We start from the raw sequence: 12,018 nt of genomic DNA, 5'->3' as shown, positions 1-12,018 counted from the left end.
GCCTTATTTTGAAACAACGATACAGTTTCTGTGGCTGGCTCGAGATCGAATCAGGTCCCGTTATCCGACACAGAGCGGAATGAAGCACCACTGTTTCGAAACAGTGAAACATAGCCGTTTCGAAACAATGAAACAGTTCCACGTATCGATACACTGTTCCGAAACATAGAAACAGTAGCTAAGTCTACAGTTGGGTCTATTTCAAGAGAATGAGAAGGTCCAAAGAAGAGTGGCAAGATTCGTGACTGATAAATTCAGCCATCGCGAGAGCTTTACAAATCTCATAGAAAGTTTGAAGTGGGACACACTTGCAGATAGACGACGCGCTAAATGGAAGGGGCTGCTCACTAAATTCCAAAAACCCATCTTCACCGAGGATGTAGAGCATATATTATTACCACCAACTTTCAAATCGTGCAATGATCACGATTCGAGATGAGGGAAATTAGAGCTCGTACTGAGGCGTTCAGACAGTCGTTTTTCCCTCGCGCGATCCGCGAGTGAAACGGGGGGGGGGGGGGGAATATGACTTTGTACCCTCCGCCACACACCGCTTGGTGGCTAGCGAAGTATATATGTAGATGTAGATATACTTTACAAAATTGTTAATGCTTTCGTGGCCACTTGTTGACAAACTGCCTATTGGCTTCTGTCTCGGGTTCTTCGGCCGACGTTCATCTAATGATTTTTCTGACGTTTCGCCAGCACGAGTGGCTGGCATTGTCAAAGCTTCACCCTCCACCGGCAATGGAGGGTGAAGCTTTGGCAATGCCAGGCACTCGTGCTGGCGAAACGTCAGAAAAATCATTAGATGAACGTCGGCCGAAGAACCCGAGACAGAAACCAATAGGCAGTTTGTAGATATACTTTGTTACGCTTAAGGCCGTTGGGAGACATCAAGGAAATCAGAGACACAATGCAGAGAGCAGGAAAAAGTGGTAGCGTTTAAGTTGCCGTAGATAAATAGTAACACTAGACGCTCTGGGTAGCTGTCTCGAGGAAGATAGAGAAATAACCGTAACTCCATCCACCGCCTAGACGCTGTAGTAAAGCGTCACTGTAGAAGATGGCCATGAAAAGGCACGTCTTAGCAGAGGCAGCCAGGGTAGAATACAACTAAAGCAGCCGCCACCCACATCTACATCTACATGGATACTCTGCAAAACACATTTTAGGTCCTGGCAGAGGGTTTATCGTACACAGAAAGACGGAGAACGGTGCCAGGTGACTTAAAACACTGTTGTTGCTGTCTATAATATGAGTGGCAATGACGTTTAGCTCTTAGATGAACGCTGTTCATACCGAACTTCGAATCTGTTAATGTAAAATCCAGAAGTATCCGTACCTACCGAGTAGGAGAAATGACGTTGTGGATGACATCGGAAGTTCACTGAGGCCTTTTGCTGATGATGCTGTGGTATATCGAGAGGTTGTAACAATGGAAAATTGCACTGAAATGCAGGAGGATCTGCAGCGAATTGACGCATGGTGCAGGGAATGGCAATTGAATCTCAATGTAGACAAGTGTAATGTGCTGCGAATATATAGAAAGAAAGATCCCATATCATTTAGCTACAATATAGCAGGTCAGCAACTGGAAGCAGTTAATTCCACAAATTATCTGGCAGTACGCATTAGGAGTGATTTAAAATGGAATGATCATATAAAGTTGATCGTCGGTAAAGCAGATGCCAGACTGAGACTCATCGAAAGAATCCTAAGGAAATGCAATCCGAAAACAAAGGAAGTAGGTTACAGTACACTTGTTCGCCCACTGCTTGAATACTGCTCAGCAGTGTGGGATCCGTACCAGATAGGGTTGATAGAAGAGATAGAGAAGATCCAACGGAGAGCAGCGCGCTTCGTTACAGGATCATTTGCCAATCGCGAAAGCGTTACGGAGATGATAGATAAACTCCAGTGGAAGACTCTGCAGGAGAGACGCTCAGTAGCTCGGTACGGGCTTTTGTTGAAGTTTCGAGAACATACCTTCACCGAGGAGTCAAGCGGTATATTGCTCCCTCGTACGTATATCTCGCGAAGAGACCATGAGGATAAAATCAGAGCCGGCCGCGGTGGCCGTGCGGTTCTAGGCGCTCCAGTCCGGAGCCGCGCTGCTGCTATGGTCGCAGGTTCGAATCCTGCCTCGGGCATGGGTGTGTGTGATGTCCTTAGGTTAGTTAGGTTTAAGTAGTTCTAAGTTCTAGGGGACTGATGACCACAGCAGTTGAGTCCCATAGTGCTCAGAGCCATTTGAACCATAAAATCAGAGATATTAGAGCCCACACAGAGGCATACTGACAATCCTTCTTTCCACGAACAATACGAGACTGGAATAGAAGGGAGAACCGATAGAGGTACTCAAGGTACCCTCCGCCACACACCGTCAGGTGGCTTGCGGAGTATGGATGTAGATGTAGATGTAGATGTAGAGGAATCTAAATGTGGTTGGCCAGAGGCAGCCTGGAGGTGCAGAGCGACTCGGCAGATTTGCCGAAGCTTGGTAAGTGACGGTGGATTGGTGGGTCGACCATAGGAAGGGAGAAATGGTGCGCCGCCACGATTCTTTAAAAACCCGTGTTTCTGTGTTCAGACAGAGTTCTGAGTCAGATCCATGGGGCGCCGATTCTGCGTCGGTCGTGGCCAGCCTCGGTAAGCTCCGACATGCTTTCCTCCCTTGAAGGGCTGCTCTCAGGTTTGTACTTAACGCGCTGCTAGTGTTCGCTACTTCTGTTAGCATCCGCCCCCACGACTTCAGACACTGACTTCTGTTGTGGAACAATTGCCTCCTTTGCTTTTTATAATGTTTAGAATCATCCTCCAGCGTAGTAGTCAGTCTGATCGCAAATAAGTAGTGAATTCCACGAGTCTGCTGCTAGAGGCAGCCTGTAAAGTCCCAGGGTCGACGCCACTCGTACGTGCCCTGAGACAGTGTTTGGCGCTGATGCAAGTTACCAACCTGCCCTCGCGGGGAGTGCGTCCTCTTGCATTTGCTCCTCACCGCTCGCAAATTGTAGGCTGGCCTCAAACCCCGAGTCTTCCCTCTATACTGTCTCAGCACACGGCAGTTGTCAGTAGAGACGCAGAAACAGCTGAAGTGGTCGGTCAAGAGAGCCGTGGCTGGCTCGACTCGCGCTTGTCTTGGGTCGAACCTAGGTTGCAGTCCTGTGTTTTTATTTCTCCTGCAGTTATCGCGATACAGTTGCTGTCCTCTCCGTGATAGGCAGCAGCAGCGTGTATCGATTCTAGTACTGCTGTACTACCTTTGGTGTGGCGGATATAGTTTCCGGCTGGGCGGTGTGTGACCAGTCGGTCGGTTGGGGTGGACCAGCATGGAAGTCTCCGTCGTGCGTACTCCGGCCGGGGCCACTGGCGGTGTGCACGCGCGGTTGGAGTGTGAGGCGCTGCTTGCGAGTGCCACGAACTTCGTCGCTCACTGATCTTGGACATCAAACTTGAGTGCTCACTCAACCTACTATCGAGCCTCAACTGTTTACATTTCTTCTATTGACCCTGGTTGTCACTTTGGGAACATTCCTGCGAGCAACAAAGTGTGTGTATTCAAGTCGGCTAAGATTCCAGCCGTCTTCCTGTGGAGTTTAACTTAATTTATTCCCTGTTACTCAAGTTGACCAGCGGTATCTTCTGCCTTGTGGCCGTTGACGTTCCGGTTACCTGCCCTGGTCGTTGACGTAATTTTCGGTAGTGTATTTTCCTCGTCGTGTTGTTGCTGTCCAGTGCGGCGTGTAGTTCGACAGCTGAGGTGTTATTGGTCGTTGTGGGCGCAAATATTCTGTGTGTCGTTGTATTGAAATCTTGCGGTCGTTCTGCTGGTTGCGTGGAGAGTAACTGATCTTGTTGATTCGCCGGTCGGCTGTTTGTCAGTTGGGTTGCCTTCAGATTAAGAAGTCGTTGGAGAGCCTGCTTGTCTCACCTAAATGGGCGTTAGTGTTACAACCCCAGGCCGACCCTTGGAAACTTCTGAGCGCCGTTCCTCGTGTAATGCATAGTAATTTCCCTGTTTGGGTTTTAGCTGGTTGGTTGGTTGGTTGTTTTGGGGAAAGAGACCAGACAGCGTGGTCATCGGTCTCATCGGATTAGGGAAGGATGGGGAAAGAAGTCGGCCGTGCCCTTTCAGAGGAACCATCCCGGCATTTGCCTGGAGTGATTTAGGGAAATCACGGAAAACCTAAATCAGGATGGCCGGACGCGGGATTGAACCGTCGTCTTCCCGAATGCGAGTCCAGTGTCTAACCACTGCGCCACCTCGCTCGATTTGGGTTTTAGTAATTTGGTTGATGTGCGGCCTTCAGCCGAGTATCAGTACCTCTTAAATTAATGTTCTTGTCTTGTCCTTAAGACATGAGGTTGTTATTCTTTTCTATGGGGGCTTCAGCCGAATTTTACATGAGATGTTTTAAAATAAGGCCTTCTGCCTTTTACATTGAAACTCCTTTTCTAGCCGTTAAACATATTTTGTTGATATGTGACCTTCAGAAGAGTATTAATATCTCTTAAATTAATGTTGTTATCTTGCCCTTAAGGCATGAGGTTGTTATTCTTTATAGGCGCCTTCAGCCGAATTTTATATGAAATGTTTTAAGATGAGGTCTTCTGCCTTTTAAAATTGAAACTCTTCTTCCTTGGGCTTAAGCCGTTAAATTATTTGCGGATGTGCGGCCTTCAGCCGAGTTTTAATATCTCTTAAATTAATTTTCTTGTCTTACCCTTAAGGCATAAGGTTGTTATGCTTTTGTATGGGGCCTTCAGCCGAATGTTGCATGAAATGTTTTAAGATAAGGCCTTCCATCTTTTGGTTGAAACTCTTCTTATTGCTTAAAATGCGGCCTCCAGCCAAATTCCATTAAAATTAAATTGCTAAGGCCTTCAGCCTGTTTAGATTGAAGATTTAGAAAATATTTTTGGGTGAAATCTCCAGAAGAACCTTGTATTTCAATTTCTTGCTTAGGCTTTGTGTCTTGGAGTGTGGCCTCCAGGAACAACCTCGCCTAATCCAAGAGCGGGCAGACCTCACGTACTGGTTGACAGCGAGCATTGCGGAGAAGGATTGTAAAAATCGCATGAGATCAACGAAACGAAGGTCTTTAAACCCAAAGAATTTGGCGGTATCTCATTCCATTCAGAAGAACCTACAAGTTCAAAAGTGGTACCAGCTGTCCAGAAGTCCAGAATGGAGGAGCTTCTCATAAGCCACGATAATTCTCGCACTATCAGCTTAACAGCTCGTGCACCTAAGTTGCTGACAAGACTAATATACAGAAGTATGGAAAAGAAAATTGAGGACGTGGCACATGATGATCAGTTTGGCTTTACGAAAGGTAAAGGCACTAGAGAGGCAATTCTGACGTTGCCGTTGATAATGGACCTAAAAGTAAAGAGAAATCAAGACACGTTCATAGGATTTGTCGATCTGGAAAAAGCTTTAGACAATGTAAAATGGTTCAAGATGTTCGAAATTCTGAGAAAAATAGGGGTAAGCTGTAGGGAGAGATGGGTAATATATAACATATACAAGAACCAAGAGGGAATAGTAAAAGTGGACGACGGATTAAAAATTATGTAAGACTGAGATGTAGTCTTTCGCTCCTACTGTTCAGTCTTTACATCGAAGAAGCATTGATGGAAACAAGAGAAAGGTTCAGGAGTGGAATTAAAATTCCAGCTGAAAGGATATCAATGACAATATTCGCTGATGGCACTGCTGTCATGAATGAATGCGAAGAATTACGTGATCTGCTGAGTGGAATGGACAGCGTAATGAGTATAGAATATGGATTGAGAGTAAATCGAAGAAAGACGAAAGTAATGAGAAGTGGCAGAAATGAGAACAGCGAGAAACTTAACATCAGCATTGATGGTGACTAAGTCGATGATGTTAAGGAATTCTGCTACCTAGACAGAAAAATAACCAATGACGGACGGAGCAAAGAACACATAACAAGCACATTAGGCAAAAAGGGCATTCCTGGCCAAGAGAAGACAAACGTGGAGCCTAATCTGAGGAAGAAATTTCTGAGAACATACTTTTCGGGCACGACATTGTGTCATAGTGAAACATGGACTGTGGGAAAACAGGAGCAGAAGAGAAACGAAACATTGATGCTCTAGACGAAATTTGAAAATTAGGTGGACAGATAGGTTAAGGCATGAGGGGGCTCTGCCCACAATCGGAGAGAAAAGAAGTATGTGGAAACACTGACAAGGAGAAGAGACAATCTGTTAACACATGAGGGCATGACTTCCATGGTACTAGAGGGAGTTGTCGAGGGCAAAAATGTAGAGGAAGACTGTTGGCACAGTGTGGAAAGGTTGGTACAGACCAGATCTGACACCCAGGTCCTGCGGAATCCCATTAGAATTTTTTCTTTGGGCGGAACCTGCAGGAACTGTGAACTCGCACCTGAACAGCAACAGCACATGTTAACGAGGATGACTCGCAAGGCCGGGCACGGTACTGGAATATCGCTTAGGTATCCTGTGGACTACAGATGGCGCACACATTTAAGGTGACCATCGTCCCGTCCCCTCCCCCTCTTTTTCCGTTGTAAGTAATGTATGGAGCTGTGACAAAACACAGAGTGTTCTAGAAACTACGTAAGCAATGTTACTGACTAAAGGGAATTATAATAAAACTTCAGTTGAATGTTTTCATATCCTGTTGAAGAATATAGACATGCGGAAGAAAATTTAAAGCACTGATGAAAACTGTATGTCTGCTCCCACTTCTTCGTTTTAGAAGGTGCTAATAATATACAAATTAATGTACTTTTTGTAACAAATTAAAGTGATAGTTTACATTTATTACGACTTTTTTGTGATATCAAAAATTTTTAACCCCCTACGTCCCGAATTTCTGTCTAGAAAATATGGTTACCTTAACACACCGAACTGTGAAACTTTCTGGAAGATTAAAACTCTGTGGCGGACCGAGACTCGAACTCGAGACCTTTGCCTTTCGCGGACAAGTGCCCTACCGACTCAGCTACCCAAGCACGACTCCCGGCGCATCCTCACAACTGTAGTTCCGCCAGTACCTCGTCTCCTACCATCCAAACTTTACAGAAGCTCTCCTATGAAACTTCCAGAACTGGTACTGCTGGAAGAAAGGATATTGCGGAGACCTGGCTTAGCCACAGCCTGGGGGATGTTTCCAGAATGAAATTTTGACTCTGCAGCGGAGTGTGCGCTGATATGAAACTTCCTGTCGGATTAAACTGTGTGCCGGACCGAGACTCGAACTCGGCACCTCTACCGTTCCGTTGCTAGTGCTCTGCAGACTGCAAGTTTCGCAAGAGAGCTTCTGTGAAGTTTGGAAGGTAGGAGTCGAGGTACTAGCGGAAGTAAGGCTGTGAGGGTGCGCCTTGAGTCGTGCTTCGGTATTGGGTAGCTCAGTCGGTAGAGGATTTGTCCGCAAAGGACAAAGGTGTCGAGTTCGATTCTCGCTCCAGTACGCAGTTTCATATCAACACACACTCCGCTGCAGGGTGAAAACTTCATTCTAAACACTGTTAAGCGACTACCAGAGTCTTAGGTGTGAATGAACACCATGCTGCAAATCGCACTTTCGAGCTCTCCCTATCTCCGAAATATATGTGATCAAAGCTGTAAAGATCATTTTGGAACACCCTGTATTTCCATACGCCTTTACTGAACCAATGAGAAAAATCAGAAATTTGCCTCCTACTCGTTGAGCTGTATTAAAACTGCCTTAATTTACTTCATATCCCGTACTGCAAATGAGTGCTGTGTTTGAACATAGACGTCTATGTAATGCGCTTTCACAAATCCTTGTTACTCTTGTGTGTAATTTATATCTGCTAGTAGGATGGGGGCGTGCGCCCGCTGGCGTTGTTAGCACTGAAACGCAGGCGAGAAAACACTCCGTGTCTCACGAACCCCTCTCCCGGCGGTACATCGTGGCCATAGAGCAACTTACAGTCTGCAGACTTTGTGTGTCCGATACCTGAGCTTAATTAGTTACGCATTAATGGCACTTGGAACAACTTCATCCACGACACTATAAGAATCACTTTTAAATAACGAAAAGAAAATTTAATCTATTCAGTACATAATTAATTGAACATTTATTATGCTTATTTTAACTTTAACATACCCCTGAGATATGTATTCACTTACACCTGGAGGTAGGGCTATCCTCCGGCGGTGTAACGTTGCATTGCTTTAGTTCAACTAATGAAGGTACTTCAGGGTGGTTTCTCTCGGGAGAAAGAATGGACAGCTCCGTCAGCTAAAAGACTAAAGAACGGTTTCAGCCGAAAGAATGAATACTACAAAGTCTTTCCACTCGAAGAGAGAGAAAGAATAATTCAGTCAATGTGCAAAGCAAATAGCGGTGTGTATGGTTTCATTCGGTTGCTCCCACACGCTGCTTTCACTTGAAAAAAAAGTAAATAATAGCCCAACAAATATATAGAACAACAACCAATGGACACAACTGTTTTCATTCTGTTGCTCCCACAGACTGGTTTCACTCAAATGAATGAGTAATTCAACCGATAAGTAAAACCACAACCGAATGGGACGTTATTTTCCAACAACCGAATGAATCGATTGTTTTCATTTGGTTGTTCCCATCACTATACATGACAACACTTACAGCATTTCATTTTCATATGATGAAGATACTGCTATTCCAGTTATAACAGGATTCGCCAGGACCTAGGAAGCACATTACGCCAACTTTTTAGACGAAAGTTTCTTACAGTGGCTTCGATGTCGGTTCGTTACACGTATCAGTGTAAGACTCCCGTTATATGGTCATGCTGTTGTTGTTGTTGTGGTCTTTAGTCCAAAGACTGGTCTGATGCAACTCTCCACCGCACTCTATCTCGTGCAAGCCTCTTCATCCCCAAATAACTACTGTAACCTGCATCTCTTTGAATGAGCTTACTGTATTCGTCTCCCTCTAAGATTTTATCTTCCACACTTCCCTCAGTTACCAAACTGAGTTTCTCCTTGGTGCCTTAAAATGTGTCCTGTCAACCAATTCCCTTGTTCCGTTTAATTTTGCCACAAATGTATTTTCTCCCTGATTCAGGTAAGTACCTCCTCATTACTTACGCGATCTATTCATCTAATCTTCAGCATTCTTCTGTAGCACCACTTTCAAAACCTTTGATTGTCTTCTTATTTGTAATGTTTATAGTCGACCTTTCACATCCGCAAACACCAGACGAATACCTTCAGAAAATAATTCTTAGCACTTACATTTATATTCGATTTTAACAAATTCAGCCAGTCTGTGTTTTGTATCTACTTCGGCCAGTTGTTTTGCTGCCCAAATGGCAAAAGTAATACTGTGAGTGTCTCATTTCATGATCTGATCCCCCTCAGTATCGCCCAATTAAATTCGACTACATTCAATTACCCTTGTTTTCCTTTTGTTGGTGTTCATCTTTTAATATCTCTTCAACACTATCCATTCCGTTCAAGTTCTCTTTCAAGTTCTTTGAGGCCTGTGACAGACGTGCAGTTTCAACGGCAAACCTCAAAGCTTCTATCTCTTTTATCTGAAATTTTTCCAAATGTTTCTCTCGATTCATTTACTGTCTGCTCAATGTACAGACTTAATAACGTTGGGAATACGCTACAACACTGTCTTACTCCATTCTCATCTACTGCTTCTCTTTCATGTCCATCGGCTCCTACAAATGATGACTGGTTTCTCTACAAGTTGTAAATAACCTTTCGCTCCCTGTATTTTATCCCTTCTATCCTCCGAACCTCAGCGAGTCTATTCCACCTAACACTGTCTGAAACTTTCACTATGTCAACAAATATTGTAAACGTAATTCCTCCACGTATCGTCTAAGGCAACTCGCTGTGGCAGTGTTGCGTCGCTTGTCCCTGCATTATCCCGGAAACCAAACTGATCTCGCTCAAGGCCACATTCTACCAGTTTTTCCATTATCCTGCGAGTAATTCGTGTCACATTCTTGCAATCGAAAACAACTAGTCTTCGTCTTGTAGAGTGTTGTTAGCCGTCGAGTCCATTTTGAGGGAGGCAATATTTTTCTTTACAAGCAATTCTCCGTACCTTTACATATTTCAAAAGAAAGTTTATCAAAAAACCATCACACAGGTACTGTAACCGAAAAAGAGTTTCCATCAAGCGTTCATCTTGTGGTCGGTGTAAATCATAATACTGTGGTCTACCTAGACAATTGTTGGAGAGAAAAGCTTGCCACGCTGGAGCGAAAATATTTGGCAGTGGTGAGTATTATCCATGATGTTTCGATAGGAGCATTGATCTTTGGCGGAGATGTTGTAGCACTACAGGAGAAGCGCAACATCATGAGGCCTTGCGAGTGTAATGAAACTGACGTCTGAAATCAGAATCTCAACATTTCTACCTGCTACTAGGGTCCATAAGACCCATAAGATAACAGAAGCACAGCCGTAGGCATTCCTAAACAAGGCATGCCGACGTGGAACGGTGTTCGCATTCAGCCACTGTTTTGATATAAGCCCAGTGCCGCGAGGCGTGTCCGGTAATTATTGTGGTCTTTAGTGCTGCCCCACCCCAGGCGTTAGCGGAAGATGCTTGCGCCGCTGCGTAGCGGCAACTTATCGCACGCAGCAGTGCGGCGGCCGGCATAAGCTGCAGGGGTTAATGCTTCTGCGGACGGACGCTGCAGATGCAGATAAGACGAGACCAGCCTTACCCCCACATCCTCCCAGGCCGCCCTCTGCGAACTAATCCCAGCTGATTCGCAGCTCTTCTTCTGCGTTGTTTCCGCTTAAATTACATTCTTTCGTAACCCTACGGAGATTACAATCTCAGTGGTTATGGAGAGGAGCAACTGAGTGCGTCTTCGAAGGAATAAAATTAAAAATCGTAATTTATAGTGGAATAGCTGATCATAGCGGTGGTCTACGTTTCCCCTCCTCCCCTCAATCACGAACCGGCGAAAGGACGGTGCTTTGCTGCTTCATTGCCTGATTCCCGGACTGGGCATGTGAATCCCGTTCTCTACGTGACGTCACTCCACAAAATACAAGTTAAGACACAAAGCAACGTCGACCGTCCAATGAAAAGCTTGAACGCTACTGTAAATGAGGCAGTCGTGTCCAGATGAAGAAGATAATGGTGATCATATTCGAAATCTCGACTTTTAACTCACGAGGCCTCACGCCAATTGGACTTTACAATTTTTTTTATATTTACAGTATATGTCGTTCAAAACGCAAATTGTAAAGGCCCAAGGCAATTTGATGCAACTCTAAAAAAAAAGACTTTGATGTTTTTTGAGCGCCTTTAATAACTTAAACTAAGTTTGTTACTTCAATAGGCTTCGTTGCTTTGTGGTAGAATCCTTGACTGTCACATGGATAGCGTGGCTTCGATTCCTCGCCGTGGTATATTTTTAAGAACGCTCCGTGTTCAAGCATTTCCGTGAAGAATAAAAATGAAGTAAATGTAATTTGAACGATCTTGAATAACAGCCTTCTGTAAACGAACGGTAACTAAGAATTTATATTTCGAATGAAACCAGGTTTTTCGTTTACGACATATTATTAGAAATTACAAGACATGCATTGTTCATAAAAATGACAATTAGATGATTATTAATTAGTATATATTTCATGAACTGTAATGGAAATAACGTAGGTATTCGAACTGAACGGAAAAAAATGAGAAACTCATTAACTAAACGAGAATCGGGCCAGCAATCCAGTGATTACCGAACTCGAGTGCTACCGACTTTTCCACTTTTTTTTCTTTGCTTCCTTGGGCTTTGCTTAAAAATTTACATCTGGCAAGAATCGAACACAGGGGCCACTCATATAGCAAGCGAGCGCTCTACCGCAGAGTCTCACTGCCCGGCGAAAATGCCCTGTTTCTACAGAATTAAAGACGCTCCGAAAACTCCAGTGTCAGTTTTCTGGATAATTTTTGGAAGTTGCATTGAACTGCTTTTAGTGACTGATATTTTAGTTCTAAACTTCACGTACCGTAAATATGAAAGAAAAATT

General features: G+C 44.4%; 1 protein-coding gene across 1 annotated transcript in view; it reads left to right on the top strand.

Annotated features, from left to right (window-relative positions):
• The window catches only part of LOC126210003 (apoptosis-stimulating of p53 protein 2-like), a 664,157-nt gene that overhangs the window by 467,840 nt on the left and 184,299 nt on the right, over positions 1–12,018 (top strand). The gene's annotated exons all lie outside the window — the stretch shown is intronic.

Source organism: Schistocerca nitens, chromosome 10 (genome assembly GCF_023898315.1).
Source record: "Schistocerca nitens isolate TAMUIC-IGC-003100 chromosome 10, iqSchNite1.1, whole genome shotgun sequence".
Taxonomy (NCBI): Eukaryota; Metazoa; Arthropoda; class Insecta; order Orthoptera; family Acrididae; genus Schistocerca; species Schistocerca nitens.
Note: the sequence above shows the minus strand (reverse complement) of the source record. Positions and strands in the feature narration are given on the sequence as shown.